This window comes from Prionailurus bengalensis, chromosome C1, assembly GCF_016509475.1.
Source record: "Prionailurus bengalensis isolate Pbe53 chromosome C1, Fcat_Pben_1.1_paternal_pri, whole genome shotgun sequence".
NCBI lineage: Eukaryota > Metazoa > Chordata > Mammalia > Carnivora > Felidae > Prionailurus > Prionailurus bengalensis.
Window position 1 is genome coordinate 122,127,912 of NC_057345.1, and position 20,928 is coordinate 122,148,839.

At 38.2% G+C, this 20,928-nt stretch overlaps 1 pseudogene; it reads right to left on the reverse strand.

Moving 5' to 3' along the window:
- Positions 1-1,209: 1,209 nt before the first annotated feature.
- LOC122479674 lies at positions 1,210-2,564 on the reverse strand (annotated as a pseudogene).
- Positions 2,565-20,928: the final 18,364 nt, after the last annotated feature.

Consider the following 20,928-nt stretch of genomic DNA (forward strand, 5'->3'; position numbering starts at 1 on the left):
GACATGGGGTTTGAACCCATGAACTGTGAGATCATGACCTGAGCTGAAGTCTGACGCTTAACTGAGCCACCCAGGCGCCCGTAGTTTTTAAAGAATATTAGGAAGATAAAGAAGTATTGAAATGTGTATTATTATCCATTAAGAAATATTAAAATATGTTAAGGAGGTTTTGTATCTGATAAGGTCAAGAATTAAGAAGTTATCGTAATATGATCTCTTACTCTGTCCACCCCAATTAAACTCACTAAGAATGACAAGAAGGTAGACCACAGGCCTCAAGTACAAGTCTTACGATCGTTCATTTGCAGTGATGTTTGTGAAAAGCAGAGTAACCCTTGAGAACTTGCCTCAGATAGTCCAGGTCTGGGAGCATTTTCTTGAAGTAGTTATTAACAGTGCACCCTTACTCTCAAAAGTTCCACAGTTGGGATGATGTATTATTGATTCTAACAGGCAGAGGATGTAAGTCAGTGTTGCTAGTGATTTACTTACCCTGCTGACCATCAGGCCACTAGGAACAGGGGCTTACTGTATACCTCATGTTGTTGTCAAACATAAATGCCTGGACTCAGACACCACACAGAACAAAAAGTACCTCTTTTCTTTTGTCACCTTTTAATACCACTCAGGTTTCACCCAGTATCTATCTAGAATCTCCCAATCCTGCCTGCACCAATTCAAATTAGGCTATTAGGTTGAATTATATGGAATCCATAGGTCAATTCTGTAGGTTAGAAAGAGCAGAATATTCACAATTTCATTCTTTTTTAATGTAGAAAAGCAATTTATTCCATTATAAGCACTTGCACAGTTAGTCATGGAGAGTAACAGGCCTGCTGGTGAAACAGGTCACCCAAAATAGAGGTGGTACCAAATTAGTGGTCAAGGACTAACTCCTCACTTGGCTCTATTCCTTCCTCACTGTAGCCTTTACTTAAAGGAGTCTGAAAAACTTGGGGATACAGCCTAAGAAGAAAAATAACTACACACAATATTCCCCTTTCTGTGATTACTTTAGACCTTTGTTACTAGAAAATTCCTAAATAAAACTTAAATATAAGTCTGTGGTTTTACTGAATCAAATCCCCCAGTTCATATTTAGAAAATACCCTCTGTTTGGGTGTTGATGGTACCTATCATAGAGGGATAACCAAACACAGTCTGTGTCTCAAAACCAGTGTTAAATCAATGTCAGGACTGAGAGGGGAAAAAAGGGGGAGTCTAAAATCACAAGAAGTACAGACATATCTATGATGCTTGCCCTTCTGGATCCACTTCTTCAGGGTCTGCATCATCATAAATGTACTCTGCCATTTGCCAAACCTGCGTGATATTGTCTTCTGATACAGAAAAAATCACCCAAGGTTCATCAGGATTCCAGGAGAAATCAGATATCTTGGCAGCATGACCGCCATGAATAAACAATTCTGCTGGCCTGTCCTCTGCATCTTCTGGGGATTGTTCCTCTCCAATTTTACTTAAATCCCAGACATTCAGTCTCAGATCGGTACCACTGGAAGCCAAAATAGTCCCCTTGTGAGGCGACCACTGACCTTGGAATATTTCATCCTATGTGATTCAAAGGAATGCAACTTAAGTTTCAGATTTCTTAGATCCCACAAGGCAACAGTCTTGTTGGCTGATCCTGTGGCAAGAATGCAGTCACTGTAAGGACTGAAAGACAGGCAGTTCACTTCGGCAGCGTGAGCATCAACTGAGTGACGTGGTTTAGAAGTACTGTTTGAACGAGTATCCCAGATCATAAGTTTCTGATCATGAGCAACTGACCCAAACAGAGACTCATGGAGCAGATGCCAAGAAACATCTTCTGCTACTGAATACTATTACTATGCCCTGAAAAGATGGTCTTCGCATCCACAACTTCCTTTGGAACGGCACTGATGTCCCAGAGGCAGATGGTAAGTTCATCTGAAGCACTAAGTAAGTGTCCACTGAGACTTGGGTTCCAAAAGAGCCCATAGCCTTCCTTCTGATGTCCACGGAGATGCAAGTCTGGGTTGCACTCTCCAGAAGGGTCTGCTATGGAAGGATGTTTTGTATGGTTAAAACCAAGAATATCGCTGAATGCAGTCTTTGTTACAATGATGCAAGGGTTCTGGAGAATATAGTGTACCCTGTCTACTTCTCCTTCCTGGTTGATCTTGATTTCTATTTCAATTTTTCCACTAACTGAACCCAAACCTCCAAATTCTCCTTTCTCACTGTCATAGTGGGAAGCATCATGGTTAGGGAGATGCACCCTGGCTATCACAAGGTGGTTTTGCTCACCTGACATGTGTGTTCCTAGGACAAGTCGATGAATGCTGAAGTCTTCCCCTTCTGGTCTGGTTACATCTGGAAGTCACTGTGCAGTTAGGCTAGGCCACTCCAGAGCATGGGTCGCCCCCAAATCGTAAAGAAAAGATGTGGGTTTTTTTTCCATACTTTGTACTCTTCGTTGATCACACCTTCTTCCTCTTGCCTCATCAAATGCTGCTGCCTTGCCAGCCACAGCGGGCAGGCAAGCCAGGGGGATCCTTGGGTAGAGTATTGCGGGAGGGACGGGGAGGCTACAGGCCACAATTTCATATTCTTAAGCCTCTATATCCACTTCTTGGTATTATCCTGCCATCATCATGTAGGATGTGGTTTGCTATCTTTTGTTTGTTTTTTCCCTTAAGTAAATGAAGAGCATATTAGGCTGCTGAGATCCAAATTATCAAAAAGGAAAACATAACCAAAACACAGACCTATGTTAATAGGTATCAGTAGTTGCTAAATGGGCATATAATACATCATACTTGTACTTTTGGACATTTCTTTCCTTTTATTTCAAGCCAATTTTTTATAACCTAAATCTATCCTTTTGTTTCCAAACACAATAATTGAACTTAACCATGCAACTTAATGTTGTTAATTGTATCTCTCATAATTATGAGAGGGGCTAATAGAAGGGGCCCATTCACAGAGGGCTTTGTATGTCCTGATAAAATACTGATAACAGGGAGCCATTTAGAACTTTATGTATGCTTGAAATAAATACTTTTCCCAAATGGTCTGTCCTAAGAAGAATTCCTCCCTAAAGGACTTAGATACTAGCTTTCCTAAATGAGTAGCAAATCAGGTGCTTAGTCTGTACCTGCAAATATTCAGGTTTTTTCAATATTGTGAAGAGTGTGAAATACTAAGTGAGGCAGCTGGTGATAAAAGGGATATTTTCTCATCAGCCAAAATGTAAGAACTGAGGGTCTTAAAATTACACTTAAACACGTATACCTTGACCAAAAAACTGAGGCCAAATGACATTCTTGGATATTGGCCAAGTAAAAGCAAAATAAAAAGGCATTCAGAGCTTGTAACTTAGACTTGAGAAGACTTTGGGATAAATGAAGATAGAAATTCCTAGTGTGGATTCTCAGTGCTGGGGCAGGGGGGAGTCGACAGTGGCAATGGTAGAGGTTGAATCTCCCACAAAGTGATCCCAGCAGAGAAGGGGGGTGCAGAAACCAAGGCAGTGAGAGAGTCAAGGCTATTTCATTCATCCCATATTTGTTTTGTGACTATTTAAATCTAGACATTTGAGATGGAGGGAAAACATGACATCCCTGAATACACAGAAATTTTAGTCTAATATAAATAAGAGTTGTCGTTCATTCATTCATTCATTCATTCATTCTCTTAAAGTCTTTAACCAAAGACCTGCAGGAACACAGAGGTAACTGGATAATGGGAAAATTAAGGGACATCTCATTAGAGGGTGTTGGAGAGAACTTAGACTAGGAATTGGGCTTATGTTAGGTGATTGTGAAAAAAATTCAAAGAAGCAGCTCTATATAGAAGGCTGTTAAGAATTGAGGTTATTCCATGTTGGGTGTATTAATAATTTTTACCTATAAAACAAGGAGAGCAAAGAGAGGCTAAAGCTATGATTGAAAAAAGAAACATCAATGAATCATATTAGCCAAGATAGAGGATACTGGTCTATTTTTGTGGTTTGGGTAATACCATGTTTTTGCCTTGATTCATCAGGCACTGTGTGGCCTTGTCTGAGATTAGTGCTGTGTGAGATTATGCCCAATAGAAAAACACCAAGGTTTTTCTCTAAGTTCCAGGCTACCCTGAGCTCTCAGGAGCTATTTTTCTTTCTCATGTCATTTATTCAACAAACATATATTAAACATCTTATATGTATACGCCCCTGAAGTTATAAGTATACATTTGATAGGCTCAGTCCTCAAAAAAATAGCTGAGTTTTATAGTTACAGAATATAAATTAGAATTATATGCTGATGAAGTGGCCCCAATGAAGGAATTTTCAGGATGGTAGGGAATATGCCGTGAAGGCTCCACTGAAGAGGTAGCATTTTGCTGAATGTGGAAAGATGCATAACTTTTGAAAGTTTCAGATAAGAAAGAACGTTGTGGGCAGAAGTAGCAACTGAGAAAGTCCTCATAGATGAGAAGCCCTCTGAGCACCAAGAGAAGTCTGAGAAAGGCCTCATGCATTAGGCTGATGAGTCAACTAACACCTTTTTACTTTCTTTTGACCATAAGGAACTATGGAAGCATTTCATACAAAGGAAATCTTGATCACATTGGTGCTTGTCTGAGTAGTCTGTAGAGTAGGGTTAAAAATATATGTAGAAGGGTATGATTGGAGAACTAAAGATCATATCAAAAGAGCCTAGTACAGAGTCTGGCACGACCTTGGTGTATCCGGATGCTATCGCCACATGGGTTCACCTCCTGCTCCCAAGGAAGATGTCCACCCTGTGGAAGCAAGTGCTCCCAGAGAGGTGAAACTTCAATCATAGAAGAAAGACTGATTTTTTAAGTTTATTTATATCTGAGAGAGAGAAAGAGATAGAGAAAGATGGAGAGACAGAGACAGAGAGAGATGGAGAGAGAGAGAGAGAGAGAGAGAGAGAGAGAGAGAGAGAGAGAGAGTCCCAAGCAGACTCCACACCATCAGCACAGACCCTGACGTGGGACTCAAACTCATGAACCGTGAGATCATGACCTGAACCGAAATCAAGAGTCGGGACACTTAACTGACTGAGCCACCCAGGCATCCCAGAAAGTCTGTTTTTTAAGGAGACAGAAATGATTTAGTATTTTTAGTAATTTTACTTGATTCTGGAGAAGGATAAAACAATTACGAGATCACACGTCAGTGATGAGTATTGTCTGGTTTTAAAAAGCAGTCATTCCTTCATAACTTTTCATTAAGCCACCATTAAATATAAAAATTTAAATATTCTGTCAGCAAAACATTATTAAGTGCTGAAAAGCACCAGCAAAGGAAGACATGGAAACTTCTCAAAAGGTCTAAAATAGGATGGGTTCTAATCTTTCTTGGATAATTTCAGAGGCATCTTGTGTGATGATAAGGAAATGAAGTGGATGACCTCTCAATGTCCTTTACAGACTAGAAATTATCAGATAATGTAGCCTAATAAGTCCTTGCAGTTACCAGAATAGGAAAGGGCTTCTTTTTGATCTCTGTCATTTGCTGTTTTTTTTTTTTTTCTGTAGAATTAAGGACTGCTTTACTTTTAAGTTAAATTGGGTGTGAAATTTTTTAGCAAAAATTTAAGTTTTTTTTAAATCTAAATTTTTAAGCAAAAAGGTTATCTATTATTTTTATTTTTTATGATTTCACAAATAATATATCCTTATTTTGGAAGGACACTGAAAATACAGTAATCTCCAAGGAAGAAAAAATATCACCCATAATTTCATCACCTATATATGGTTCTGTTTAATAATTTGGCATCTACTCATCTATTATATTTAATATAAGACATCACTGCAGGCCACATTCAATTCTTAGCCATCTCTGGATTCAATTCATCCTCCAATGGCCTTATCTGAATTTCTACTCCTTCAAAAATTATTTTTTTGCTTTCCTTCTCATCATATCTGCTCTCAACTGTCTTGACAAATCAGAGTGTCTGTTAGGTGATTTTACAATTCTGTTCACCTACATTGAAGGACAGTGAATACCTGGGTTGAGGAAAGACAGCATCAGTTGCTTTTTATTTATCAAATTACTTTCTCCTCCCTCAGAGCTTTATGTACCATTAAATGCAGTCCATTGAAAACTGCCCACAAAAATGTTCAAGGAATAAAATGGTACAAACAACTCAGGGAAACCACTTAGCCGTCTGGTATATAAACATCAAGGTTGTAGACAGCTCTCTAAAGATAACGGACATCAAAATAGAGGAAGTCTCCTGTATATAATGCAATACAAACTCACACATTCTCCTATATTACATTAGTGGAGCAAAAATTTCACTCAAGGACTTAATTCTGAAGCAAAAAGATTTAAAATTTTACATTATTTGTAATTCTTTCAATAAGGAAATTGAAGACAGTGTCAGAAGTAATACAGGTTTTAATTTTAGGCAAGGTAGGTCCAGTATGTACCAGCCGTGATCAGAATAAATTAAAAAACAAAAAAACAAAAAAGTACAATCATGTCTCTGTTAAGTTTTCATCTTTGGCTAACAAAAAGAAACTCAGTTAAAAATGAGACTCTTTGCCACAGCACCTGAGTGGGATCAGACAGGATTTTCGGGAGTAGTCATTTGTTGGGGCAATCTGTTTTCTTCTGCTAAGTGGCCTACTTCATTTTTTCCCTTTTATTCTTTTATTCAGCATGTTTGGGGGTAATCACTAAGTGTCTTGCATAGTGTTAAATACTTTCCATGGTGGTGAACTCTGAATGCAACATTTCATTTAGTCCTCATTATAAGCTTAAGGTAAGTACAATTATTATATAGATATTATATATGAGTCAATGGATTCCCAGAGATAAACTCATTTGCTTATGTTAGACTGTTAGTGAGTGTCCCCAGGCAGTATGTCATCATAGCCATCATGGTTAATGCCCAAATAGATGGCCCAATCTCATTCTCTTTATCAATATTTTTAAAAGGGAATAATATTTGTCACCAGCATCCCATATATATTTATATAATTTTTTTTACCTTTGGGGGGAGATGGATATGTCCATTACCTTAATTGTGCTAGTGGCTTCGCACATATACATCAAAATTTATCAAATTTTAAACCTTAAATAGTTGCAACTCACTGCATTTCGGTTATACCTTACTCATGCTTTAAAAAATAAATAAATTATAGGGGTGCGTGGGTGGCTGAGTCCCTTCAGTGTCCGACTTTGGGTGAGGTCATGAACTTGCGGTTCGTGATTTCGAGCCCCGAGCCCCGCTTCAGGCTCTGTGCTAACAGCTTAGAGCCTGCAGGCTGCTTCCTATTCTGTCTCCCTCTCTCTCTGCCCCTCCCCTCTTGCGCTCTGTATCTTTGTGTCTCTCAAAAATAAACGTTAACATTTTTTAAATAAAAATAAAAAACGAATAAAATAAATGAATTCTATTTTCCTATATGAAGAGTGAGAGACTGCTCCTTGAAGGGAAATACAAAGAGCGTCAAGCAGATTGATATGAGTAAGTTAAAGAAAACTTCTTGGAGACAGAAGGTGCTAGAGAAGCACAAGGACCAATTCTAATAAGCATAAGCATTCAATCAACATGTTGTTATGATTATTATTAGTAGTAGCAATAGTAGTATGGAAATGAGTAGTACGGAGAAAAGTATTTTCCTTTCACTGGGTACCTCCTTCTCCGTCATACTCTGAGGAAGACAGAAAAAGGGGTACTAGGAAGGGGAACCAGAAGTCTTTACTTTGATCCATGCAATACACATATACTAATGATCTACTGTTAGATCAGGTTTTTTATTAAATACTGGGGATGTAAGGCATACAAATACAATTCATGTTCCTGTGGAACTCTTTTACAGAGGTAGATATGGAGTTCTTTTATAGAGGTAATGCAGTATACTACAGAACACAAAAGAAAGACCTCAGTCCAGCTAATGGTAAAGTTGGGTTATAGACAGGAACATTTCCTAAAGGCAATGTCTTAAAAACTTAGTAAGGAATGATCTGATTAAGAAGGTGAAAAACTGCATTGCTAATAGTGACCAGTGTGTACTAAGGCACACATTTGAAAGTGCCGACAATTTGGAGAATTTCAAGCATTTCAGTGTGGCTTCAGCGTGGGCAGGATGAAATGTTAAGGGAGAAAATCAATAGGGACAAACATGGTTGTAAGTGATCAAACAGAATTTTATATCTAATGTTAAAGCATCTGGATTTTATTATGAATAATGAGATAGGGTAAAAAAAATTTAAGACTAGATTTAACTTGTGTGATCCATTTCAGTGACTTCTGCATATATAGAATAAAATATGCATGGTCTTTGAAATTTATGTAATAAACTGTGCAAAAGATATCTATTTTAAAAGAGTTATAACAGAGTAAAACTAGTTTGAAGACAGAAGGTGCTAACATCCTCCTTCTGTGACAGCTATAGGATTTTGTCTCGCCACAGAAAATCAGCTAAAATGTGAACCATTCTGGGTGTCTGTTATATTGCAATAACTTTTCTTATTATGGGACCAGCATTGACTAGAAATTACTAGTATCTTAGAAATATGAAATCATAAAACGTCAGATCTGAAAAAAGTCTGAAACCACCTAGCCAAATTCCATTTATAGATAAGAAAACTTAGGGTCAGTGAGAAATGAATTCCCCAGTGTTGCATAATCAGAAATTGAGACAGCAAACAGTACAACACACAACCGCCACTGCCTGGTCCTGATCTCCTTAATGCTCACCAGGCTGCCTCACCTGCTACGTTTTCAGCACCTATTACTGAGAGTTGATGGAAAACTATTATTGATCATTTGAAGATCAGCATCTGTAACGATCAGCATATAAAAACCATATGAATATACACCTGAAATTAAAGTAACACTGTGTGCCAACTATTTTTCAATTAAAAAAAAAACACATTAAGTTGTAGAACAAACAAACAAACAAACACATGAAGGTATTTTAAACAAGCAAGACTGTTGGACAAGAATTTATGGCAGGTTTTCCAAAGTTCCTTGTCACATGGTTGCAACAAAACTTACACATGAACATTTTTCAAATCGGTGACAAGTTGAGGTATTCAAAAATGCGCATAGGCTTCTGGCTCAAGATGAGAGACATCTTTTCTTCTTCCCCAAAGTTTATTAAAGAGATAGCAAAGAAATCACAATAACAAAATAACAACAACAACTACAACAACAATGTTTAGAACAATTATTATGCAAAGGGGATTTTCTAAGGAGGTTTTCTAAAGAGGATGACAAATAAAAATTCAAATTATACAGGCTTGATTTTTACACCCTCCCCTAAAAATAAAGACTATCCTAATTAGGGGTAGTTAGGCTCTGGGTACATAACCCTTTGATTTCCTCACTAATTAATTAAAGACAGCTGTGGCCTTAAACTGAGCACTTGTCTCTATTGTCAAAATATTTTAATCCACGAAAGCTAATGACAACCCATTTTCCTTTAAACAAATAAGCACTAACTCAGTGACAAAATCTTAACATTTTAAAGAATCTTAAAGATGGTATCTCCAGTCAACGTACCTTCAGATGTGGAAATAGGACACAAAGACATAGATCTAAGTATTTGAACTCAGAGTCCTGTGTCTTCAATGACAGGGCTGAAGGGCTGCCTGTGTTCCCCATTTCTGTGAATACTGCCACTTGACCTAGTTCCTTGACAACTCTCTTCCTGACTCTTCTTAGAACATATATCAGCAAGTTCTTTGAAATTTATCTTTGAACTAGATTTCAAACCTGCTCGCTTTTCCCCTTTTTAATTACATCCACACTAGTCATAATTCAATAATTATTTATCATGTTTCTGCAGTGTGCCACGTACATTTGCACATGCTGGTGTGAGACAGTCCCAACACTCAACAAGCTTACATTAGATTTGCAGTAATAATATGAAAAAAAAAACACTAAAAAAATCAGGTAACAGAGTGATATGTGATACAAATAAAATCCCAGTTTAGATCATCAGTTTTTCAGTAAATCCTAGGGGCTACCTTTCTTTTACACTCCAAGAGTGCCAGGCATGGCCCAGGTCACATTACCTACTCTGCTTTGTCATTATGGTTTCTTGTAGTCATTCCCAAGTGAGACAGAGGTGGAGACATGCAAAGGGATATACAGTTATCTGCAGACTCCACTTCTGGATGGACCTTATAAGGAGCTCTGCAGACACACTTGCCAGTGAAACAACTACAACTAGTGAATATTATAAAACAAAACAAAAAATCAACCTTTAAAAAAATTTAATGTTTATTTATTTTTGAGAGAGAGAGAGAGACAGAGACAGAGAGAAAGCGCGAGCAGGGTAGGGGCAGAGATAGAGGGGGATCTGAAGCTGGCTCTGTGCCCACAGCAGAGTCTGATGTCTGGTTTGAACTCAGGAACCATGAGGTCATGACCTGAGCCGAGGTCAAGAGTCTCACGCTAAACCAACTGAGACCCCAGACCCCCAAAATCAACCTTTTAAAGTCTCTGAAAACTGCCCTTAGGACATACAGCAAATAAAACATTTATTCAAGAAAATCTAAATCTCAATAAAAATTGCATGATGACTCTCTTGCTCTCTCCCTCCTTCCAATCCCCAGCTGAGCAGGGGAGAGCTCCACTCTGAGTGGGTGAGACCAAAAAGACTAATCCCTCTCCCCCAAACTCCCAGGTAAGGGCTATAGTAGCTTTCTAGGAAGGGCCAATGCTAGCCTTTTTCATCTCCCAGCTACGTTTCACAGAGGCTAAATTCCAGGCAAGTGCAGCCCAGAGGTTGAGAATCCCTTCCACACTCAGTCTCAGTTTGTAAGGTGAAGGCTTTCCCTCAAGTGTGCAGAACATTGCTGAAAAATCACCCATACCCTACAGATATCTAGGGAAAATGTATGCCTTTCCTTCTTCATTGACTATAGTGACCACACCTATTCCCTATACTTTCAGACTTTATCATTATACCTAGACCAAGAGAGGCACTCAAATGCTTGTTGAAAAAGAGAATTAAATAAAAACTCTCTCTTTTATTTCTAGTTACATAATCTTATCCATCAATATTGGGTTAAATAGTTTCCCTCCTCGATTCAGGTCCTTCCCAGAATCTCAGAATGTGACCTTATTTGGAAATAATGTCATCACAGATGTAATTAGTTAAGATGAGCTCATACTGGAGTAGGGTAGGCCCTTAACCCAATATGACTGGCATCCTCACAAGAAGAGAAGAAAAAGAGATAGACACAGGTTGGGACAGAAATTGAAGTCATGATGCCAAAAGCCAAGGAACACCAAGGAATGCCAGCAATCACTAGAAGGCAGGAGAGAGGCAAGGGGCAGATTCTACCTCTGAGCCCCCAGGAAGGAACCAACTTTGCCAACAAATTTTGGACTTTTAGCCTGAATTGTGAGGGAATACATTACTATTGTTTTTAGCCTCTAGGTTTATGGTATTTTTTTATAGCAGCCCTAGGAAGCATACACCATCTTTTTGGATTCAGCTCAAATGCTATCTCCTACTTAACTCTTCCTTGATTCCATCTGGACTGAGTGCTTCTGAAGGAAAAGATACAACTTGTTCGTATTTGTACCCTTACTGTCTAACATACAATAGGAGATTTAGTGCCGCCTTTTGAAAAGATGAAGTTTCTTCCCTCTGGAAGCAATCTTTTCCTCTTCTGAATGCTCACAACACTTAATAAAGGAAGACAGAAAGAAGCTGATTCACGTTAGTGTCAGGACAAAATAGTGACCGTGGTGAAAAGATGCAGAACAACAACTGCAGTCCATAATAGATAACCCATAATATAGACTGAATTGATAGAAATGTGAAAGGCAGCAAATTGTTACACAGTGTTTTTCATGATTCCTAGGATCATTAGTATTTTTCCAAGAAACGCTTTTTCGTCCAGGAACTCTTGAGACCCACGGTGAAATGGAGAAGATTTCTAAGAGAACATTCCCACTGGTGCAGACAGGAAGGATAAGGTAGGCATTAATTTGGGGTTGTTCTCTCTTAGGAGATACCCAGCTTAGGCTTATGATCATTCTAACATCCTATACCTGGAAGTGAAAACAACAGAATGAGCTTTGACACTTGTGGCGGGGGTCCCTTTCTTCTAGTCATGGAGAAGAGTGGTGTAAAATACTAGGTGAGAGCAGAAAGCCTGACATTTTATTTGCATTTTCAGGAAACATCCAAGGGACTAAGAAAAAAAAAATAACCTCTCATTTTTAGTATTCAATTTGTAACAAAATACAATCGTAGAAAATCTTATTTCTTTCCCTGGATTTTCTGTTTCAGTTTGCAGCTCCCTGGCAAGCTTATTATGACGATATAGACCCAGAGAATGGCTGACATTCTCCTGAAAAATACAAACCTTAATGATACATTTTATGGTATATGATTTGAGATGCTCATCCTTGAGTGTGCATAATGCTCTGAATCATCATTGTTTTGGCATCAAGATATGATTGATATTAGATGTTATACCTAGTATTTTGTCACCTTCTAAGAGGCAACTTTTAAAATTGGATTCTTTTGAACATTTACCAACTGCATGATATTATCTCTGGAGGAATGAATATTTGGATAATTGGGAACTCTAAAACGTTGATGTAGGGATTTATGATTTGGATAAAATTACCTTATGCAACATGAATTTTTGAGAGACTGGAAAAATTCTTACATCCCAAAAAGACTCAGAACTTATGAAGTGTATCAAGATATATTCAGATTTATACTGAGGCTTTATTGCATTTTTCATTTAACAGATTTGTGCCTCCTTTGATCTTTGATCCCAAAAGACTCAACCCAGCACACTACCATATCATATGAAACATGTGTATTTTCATGCTCAATGAAATGCAACTTTTAAACACTCAACACTGTTTTACAAAATGTCTCATGTGAACTTAAAAGAAGATTTTCATACAAGACAACTTTGAAAATAATCACTACAATTTCAAATAACATTATCGCTTCATGTTTATTACAGTGCTTACAATTTCACCATTCTTATCTTCACCTGTGATCATAGCTCAGGGCACCCACCAGAAAAATAGATGGGTTCAACCTTTAATTATCATAATTTATTCTTTATCATTGTATTTTATCAATAAATATGTCCTTATCAGACTTTTGATACTTTTTCACGGTATTTTTTCATGATCCAGATCATATTGCTGAGTTCAAAGTAGATCTAGGTATAAGGCAAAAGGTTAGAAATACCATACTGAAGCTTATATTGCCAATAATGACATCCTTTCCCCTTTTCTTTCACCATTGCCAGATATTGATTGAGCTCATTTTATGTGTAAGGCATTACTTTCTAAATACTGAATAAAATTCAAATGAGAAAGTCATAAAACCTGAAACCAAAAAGTTTAAAACAACACCTTGCTTTATAAAGCAATGTGTATTTAAGGTAGATTCAAGTAAGAACTGCAAAAGGAAATCAGAGGTGAGAAGCTTTTGTGGATTAGGAAAGTCTACTGCTAAATAGGTATGGGGTTGAAGTTCATCTTGACTGTGATTTCGGAACCAAATATATAGACTTCTTGGGGGACCAAGGATTCTGATCTTTGAGCTTCTGATATTTGACTTAATTTTTCTGAAACGGCTTATAAAAGTATAAAAATTGTTATCTATGTCATGATGAAAAAATGTAAGAGACTCCTTGGCCCTAGAAAATCTTATACAAATGGTTATATGCAATAATGAGGAACACAGGTAGATTTAGCTGCAGGAAACTCCAAAAGGAAACAAACAAACATGGAAATGAGACATGAGCAATCACTTTCATACTTCCCTATTTTCCATTAGTGGTTTCCCCCCCTCCGGTCTCTCTTTTTCAAAGCTTAGTATTCTGTGCCATACTGTTACATACATTTCAAGACTGAAGTACACTTAGATAATATATATGTGAGCAGTTTTCTCTTGTACCCAAAGGCCCAGGAGAGGCACCCTGAAGCTGCCCCTTGCAGCTGAGCTGCAGCAGCTGGGAGAAGCAGAGCTCCCAGCTTCTCCTCACTCCTCCTCACAGGGCTTCAGCCAGAGAATCTCAGCTCTTGTCTGATTTTTGTTGGGTTTTAAAGCTGGACTTCTGTATATCTTTTTTAACAACAACAACAACAACAACAACAAAAAAGGATTTGAAAAGAAATGTTTAACTATTGATCTATTTTAATCCTCTCATTTTAAACATGAGAAATATGAACATTTATAGAGATTAGGAGTTCCACAAGGTCGCAGGTAAGAATTTGAAAGAAAAATTAGGAAGGAATTAAACTTAATTTTCACAGTAGAAAAATCATTTTGCACAGCCCCCATTAGTCTTATCTTTTATTTCTCTTTCTCATGAATCCAGACCATCTGAAGAAGGACAGAAATTGTCTTCTAACTTTGCAGCTCAATGCTCATAAGCACAATTACACATGTATGTACAAGTCTCCAAAAATGGGCCAGTGTTAAGAAAACCCAGCTAAGGGGTACCTGGGTGACTCAGTCGGTTAAGGGTCTGGCTCTCAGTTTAGGCTTATGTTATGATCTCCCAGTTCATGAGTTCAAGCCCCATATCAGGCTGTGTGCTGACAGTGTGGAGCCTGCCTGGGATTCTCTTTCACTCTCTCTCTGCCCCTCCCCAATCTCTCGCTTGCGCTCTCTCAAAATAAATAAATAAACTTTTAAAAAACTAACTGAAACAAGTACCAAATAGTTAAGTGCCAATAGTTTGGTACCAATAGTTAGTTACCAAAATTAGAATCACTAGTAGTAATAATGGTAATGGGAGAAGTTGTAAATTTCTAGGAGTAAAAGAAGGTGGATAGAATTGATATAAATTGATATAATCAGCTATTTAGTTATTACACAAGTTAATGTTTTTAGGAAACAAATTCAAAATAAACGAATTTCAAGATAAATCTTGTGAAGACACTTATTAGTGTTCTGGTAAGTTTACATCATGAGAAAAAAATATAAAGTCGTTTTAATACTTTGTGTCTGACACCCTATAGAGTTCTGTTTATCAGTAATTGGAATATTCAAGTTAGTTAAATGTAGTTCCATCTTGCATATTATCTTACATTTCAGAGGTGCAAGATTCTCACAGAGAAACATATTTCCAGTCTGTTGGTATTCAATATAAATGTAGTCCAAGTCAAATATGAAAAGGCAACATCACTATAGAAAACTATAATAACCTCAAGAAAAACCCTGAATCAAAAGATACCCTTCATTATTTCACAAATGATGTCATTTAGTATGGCACAAATTTGCAGGCCAACCAACCAACCTATTGCGAGGCACAGAGTAGCCTGTAACCTAACATAACAGAATGACTATGTCCTTTGTAGTTAGATGGACTGAATTGCAAATTTAAGCTCTGAAAGATATCTTTTTGAATATGCATTTCCTTGATTGTTTAATAGAGAGAGCAATACCTATAACGATAAGGGGATAATTAAATGTAATCATGAAATATGCAAATCTCATAACCAGGTTCTTGTCACAAGGTACCGTAAACTAATATTCAATCCAACTATACGTTAATAGTTAAGTACTAAAATTACGATCAATAGGAGTAATAATGGTAATGGGATAAATTGTAAATTTCTAGGAGTAAGAGAAGACAGATAGAAGCAACACCATACAATCTCTTCTCCCTCTCAGACTTCTACAAAAAGATTAAAAAAAAAAGAATTTATAAAATGGCATAAACTGTGACAAGGAAAATGAGAAAAAACATGACCCATGGGCAGGAAATTTCAACAATTCCTGGATCATGGAAAGGACATGAAGACACATCTAGGGATGCAGCCTCAAACTTGGCCATGTGCACTGGGCTCTATATAGCCAAAGAGGTTGCTCGCCTGTTGCAGAGCTTGACATTTCGAATGTGACGTTTAGAATTCACATTTAGAAACCGGGCTAAAATGTGGGCTGTTATGAGCATCCACTCCTAAATCATGGGTCTAATAGAACACAAGTAGGTGGGAACAGTTCATTCCCAGTGAGCACACAGAACGCTCCTGGCAGTGTGATATCTATGTCCAGACAAAATGTCCTTCTGCACAGACAGATATTTAACATCTGGGGCAAAAAAAGACCCCTGAGGAGAGCTCTACCTAACCTGACGTTAAGAGCTTTCCCAGGACCACAGCCTGCCTATCAACAGCCTATCTATGAAGAGTGAGCAACCTGGCCTTGCTTTTGTTCCACACACACAACAGTCCAAAGTAAAGGACCCACAGACCTTTCAAGAAATTTGAAAGGCTCTGATATGAAATAGAATGAAGGAAAAGGAACTTAAAAAAAATAGCTTCAGAAAAATGTATGCATTTTATATGGAGAGAGAAACAGGATCTTGTGAAACAGAAAAATCACAGAACTAGACATTAAAAGTAGCATTAAAAATAGAACATATAATAAACGAGACAGAAGACTAAGGTCAAGAAATATCTCTGAGCATAGAACAAAAGATTATATAGAAAATGAGAAAAGAGATAAGAAACAAGAGGACCAGATGAGAAACCAATAAAAGTTCCAGAAAGGGAGAATAGAAAAAAAATGACGAGGAAGAAAATCAGTAAAGAAACAATTTGAGAAAATTTTCCACACCAGGAAGGCTATAGGGCATTCAAATGAAACTTAGAGAAAGAGTACCACACAAGACGTATGAAAATAAAATCAGAAATCTGGATGTAGGGGCGCCTGGGTGGCGCAGTCGGTTAAGCGTCCGACTTCAGCCAGGTCACGATCTCGCGGTCCGTGAGTTCGAGCCCCGCGTCAGGCTCTGGGCTGATGGCTCAGAGCCTGGAGCCTGTTTCTGATTCTGTGTCTCCCTCTCTCTCTGCCCCTCCCCCGTTCATCCTCTGTCTCTCTCTGTCCCAAAAATGAATAAAAACATTGAAAAAAAAATTTTTAAAAAGAAATCTGGATGTATCAATTTTAAATTGCAGATTGTGGAGGATAAAGTGAAAGCCCTAAAAGTGTCCAAAAGCAATGAAAAAAAGTAGTTCAGTCACAAAGGTATGAAATATAGAGTGGCCTCAGCCTTTTTGTTAGTAACAATGAATGTAAGAAGACAATGAAAAAATACCTTTGGAATTATGAGGGAAAGAGATTTTTCAACCTAGACTAGAATACTTTGGAAGACTACTATAAAGTGAGAAGACAGAATAAAGACATTTTCATCACGAAAAGACTCAAAGAATTACCTTCACTCACACTTAGGAAATTATTCAAGGATATATTTTAGCAAGGTAAGAAATGTATCTAATTAAAAGGAATACATAGACTCCAGAGAGAAAGAAAAGTAAATCTTATGATGAGAGTTCCAGCCAGGAAGCTTCTATCAGAGCAGAAGAAAAAGTTTGGGAGGGATTTCTCTTGAAAAAAGGCGATTCTATGAATGGAAATGCCAAACATTTTCAGCAGATAAAGGACAGAAGTTTAAGCACATTGCTAGAAGGTGCAGACCAACATAGAACTATGAATTTAAAACAAACAAAACAACAACAGAACCCACTTGGTAGGAAAGAGAGGAAGGCCCTGCATAGGAAGGTCACATATTAACATGTGAACTATTTCCTCATCGGAAGTAAACAGCATCTAACTCTGATTTGTAAAGTAAGAGCAATAATTATTTTGTGATGTGAAAGAAAATGCCATAAAGTTAAGCCTAAAACAAAGACAGAGTCATTGTGTCCACAAGTGGGGAATGGGGAAGGAGGGATGGTCACTGTTGCCTTTCATTGTTGTCTTATTTGAGAATTAGTTTGATAAAATAAACAATACATTTAAATAGGCATTTAATGTCTTCAAGATAGAGTTTTCCCATAAGTGGACATTGAGATGTGTTTTCATGTGCAAATAATTTATACTGACATCTTCCTAGGAGAAACCAGGAACACAGTCATCTGACAAGGACAAGGAAGGCAAAGAGGTAAAGAGGTGGTTTCAGCAAGTCTCAGCCTCAGGTTGATCCCCTAACATCTGGTCCTGACTGTAGGCAAGGGAGCTGGGCTTTTCCACTCTGCTCCAGCTTCCAGTCTAGCTCTGCTAAGGGCTGTGCTGCCGGCAGATGAGAGCAACTCAATCTTCACATATTTTCATTTCTGGTAATGCAAGCAAAGTAGCCCTTACATAGTCACTGAAGAAGGGCAGGTGGGGGCCTTTAGAAACACAAGAACAATAAACTGGGGGAGTGTCACACAGAAAGGGAAAACAGATCTGAAGAGATCTGGGCGAAACACAGTGTCCACTATAGAATGTAGTTCAAGATCATCGGATTTAATAGTCCAGTCCATGTTAGTAGGTCTAAAACTAAAATACTCTTAGCTGCTTTTAGTTCTAAAGGGTCATCCTCCCATCTTCCCCAAACATATTTTAATAAATCTCTATTGAGCTCCTATATGCCCTGTCCTCAAACAACAAAATCCATTAAATCACACAAAATTTATTGTTATCATAAAGAAATATGCTGTGAGAAAGGCACTGGACCTGTTTCATACCATTAGGAGGTGGTTTGGTGGGGAGGGGTGGGATAGTGTTCCAAGGAACATTTCTAAGGGGAGTTGATGCTGGTGTTGAAGTACGAATGTCTTAGCTAAGCAAATAAGTGAGAAAGGTCTTTCCAAGGAGAAGTCACAGATGTGAGCCATATGCAGAGGGGGAGATCTGACTGAGCTTGGCACGATTTGGGAACTGCAAGTACTTCAGTGTGCAAGTACACATTCACTTATCAGCTTCTTTTAACAGGCTATTTGCTAATGGCAAAAAGTTAGACATGATCATGAAAGTGGATGCGGTAAGATGGCCAATGTTTTATTTTCACATTATATTGACCTTTTGTATGCATTGAAAAGCAATAATATTTTCTAATAAGTCACCCCACTGATCAGCTTCAAACCCACAAGCAAGTTACCCTTTAAAATCTCAGCCTACTTCTCATAGAAAACACACACTGTGAAAGCACACTGGTTCACCATACATGGCAGGCTGCACAAGAGATAAGAAAGCACATTCATTCCTGTTATCATTCACCTCTGGTACTTAATTCTTATCAGGGACTTTGTTGCTAATTCTATAACTTTCCCATCCTTGCTACTTATGAATTTCACATTGGGCAAGTTGTTTCACCTTTCAGAGACCCATATTTTCCCAGCTGTAAGGTTGTATACAGTTAACTTGTAAGGTTATTATGTGGGTGAAAAAAAATTAGATCATGTACACAACATAAATAATGGAGGCCATGACCCCTGCTAGTTGCTAAACAGATTACAGTTTCTTTCACTTTCAGATTATGGACCCTACTTATATACTATAACTTCTACAAGAAACTATTTCTTGTTTGGGTTCCAAGTTCCAGATGGTTGCATTGTGCGCAATACTCATCCTCAGAGGAAAAATCTGAGATAGGTATTATCATTCCTCCATTTTACACATAAGAAATTTTAGGAATAAAGAGATGAAGTAACTTTCCTCAAGTCACAGGCTACGTGGACAAAACCCAGGGTTCAACCTAGCTGATTCTGATGAAAAACTTGAGTCTGTTCCACTACAACAGAGCTATTTTAGCACCTGAGGTAACTCAGGATCAGCCATGAGTAATGCCTGGATGTGAACATTTGTTTTCAGTGTTCTTGAGAAGTATTTTCACAAGATCAGAGAAAAACAAAACATTGTATTTGAGCGCTGGTGATGCTGCCCATACTGGCTCACAAAGGTGGTCCTTTCGTATTTGTATTGGGTAGCCAGAGTAGGTAAACAGACACTGGACAATCAGAATGAGCATAATGCTTCTATGCTGATGCACAGTGAGTCACCCAAAGCTGTAAAAGTTAGAAGGAGGATTATACAGTAATGTAAATTTGCTTGTGTGTTAAACCAAGGGACAAGATCTGAATGTGTGGCACTCTAAAAGGAATTGAAATTTCTGGGGGTCAGGATTATTTTATACTGATTTAGACACTGCTTGTAGAAATTAAAAAAAAAAAAGAAAAAAAAAGAAAAGGAAAGGAAAAAAAAAGGTTTTAGTGGTATGTTAGTTGGGTCCTACAGAAGCTGACACTGAAATGCAGGCAGGAGGGCAACAGGCTTGCAGAGAAGTAACATCTATGAAAGCAAAAGGGAGGAAAGATGAGGCAGGGTCTGTCAAGAAAGTGTGATATAAATGCCCATGGGGGCTACGGAAGGATATCAGAGTAATCCTACAGTGAGCAGAAACTGCTCTCTCCTTCTGTCAGTCTTGTCCAGTCACTGGCTGAGGCCACCCCAAAGAGAACATGAACTTAACTCAAAGCTGAGGCACACCTGAAAAAGTGAACTGAAGGAAGCTGCCAGCTAACATCACTTCTCACACTGGGCAACGAGCCCTTCCTTGAAGGAGAATTTCAGAGTTACATCTCTTTGTATCTGTCACAACCCATACTTTGTACCCTGTGGATTTACTGTTCCATATACATCTGGAAAACGCATGCTTGTGGGGGTAGAATTTAAAACAGGAAGGTAGAGGCTGGAATTCTCTCTCTCTTTCCCACTCCCATCCCAGGGCTGCAAGTGGTACTCATCCATCTATTTCTTCCTTCATCTTTTCAAATCCCCACTCGACTGTCACCTCTACTGGTCTCAGTGGGCAGTTTACCGTAGGTTGTATCCCAAACTCTTTCTTGAGGGATGTGAGTTCCTGGCAACCATAGGCTTCTCAGGCCAGTGTCCTGCACTTACTCATTCACAGTTACAATCGGGCAAGAAAGGAACCCAACTGGATACCAATATTTCACATATTCCTCACTGCCCCTGTTAAATAACAGCTGCTCTAGCTCCTCCTGCTGGTGAGTTTCAGTGGTCTGCTAAGACAGTGACTCCTTTTCTGGTCTGCTGGTCCCTGGATACAGGGGTTCAAAGACCAGGTGGTAGTCAGAGGTTTTAGTTCAATAGGATGTTTACTGTGTCTGTTGGCAAGAA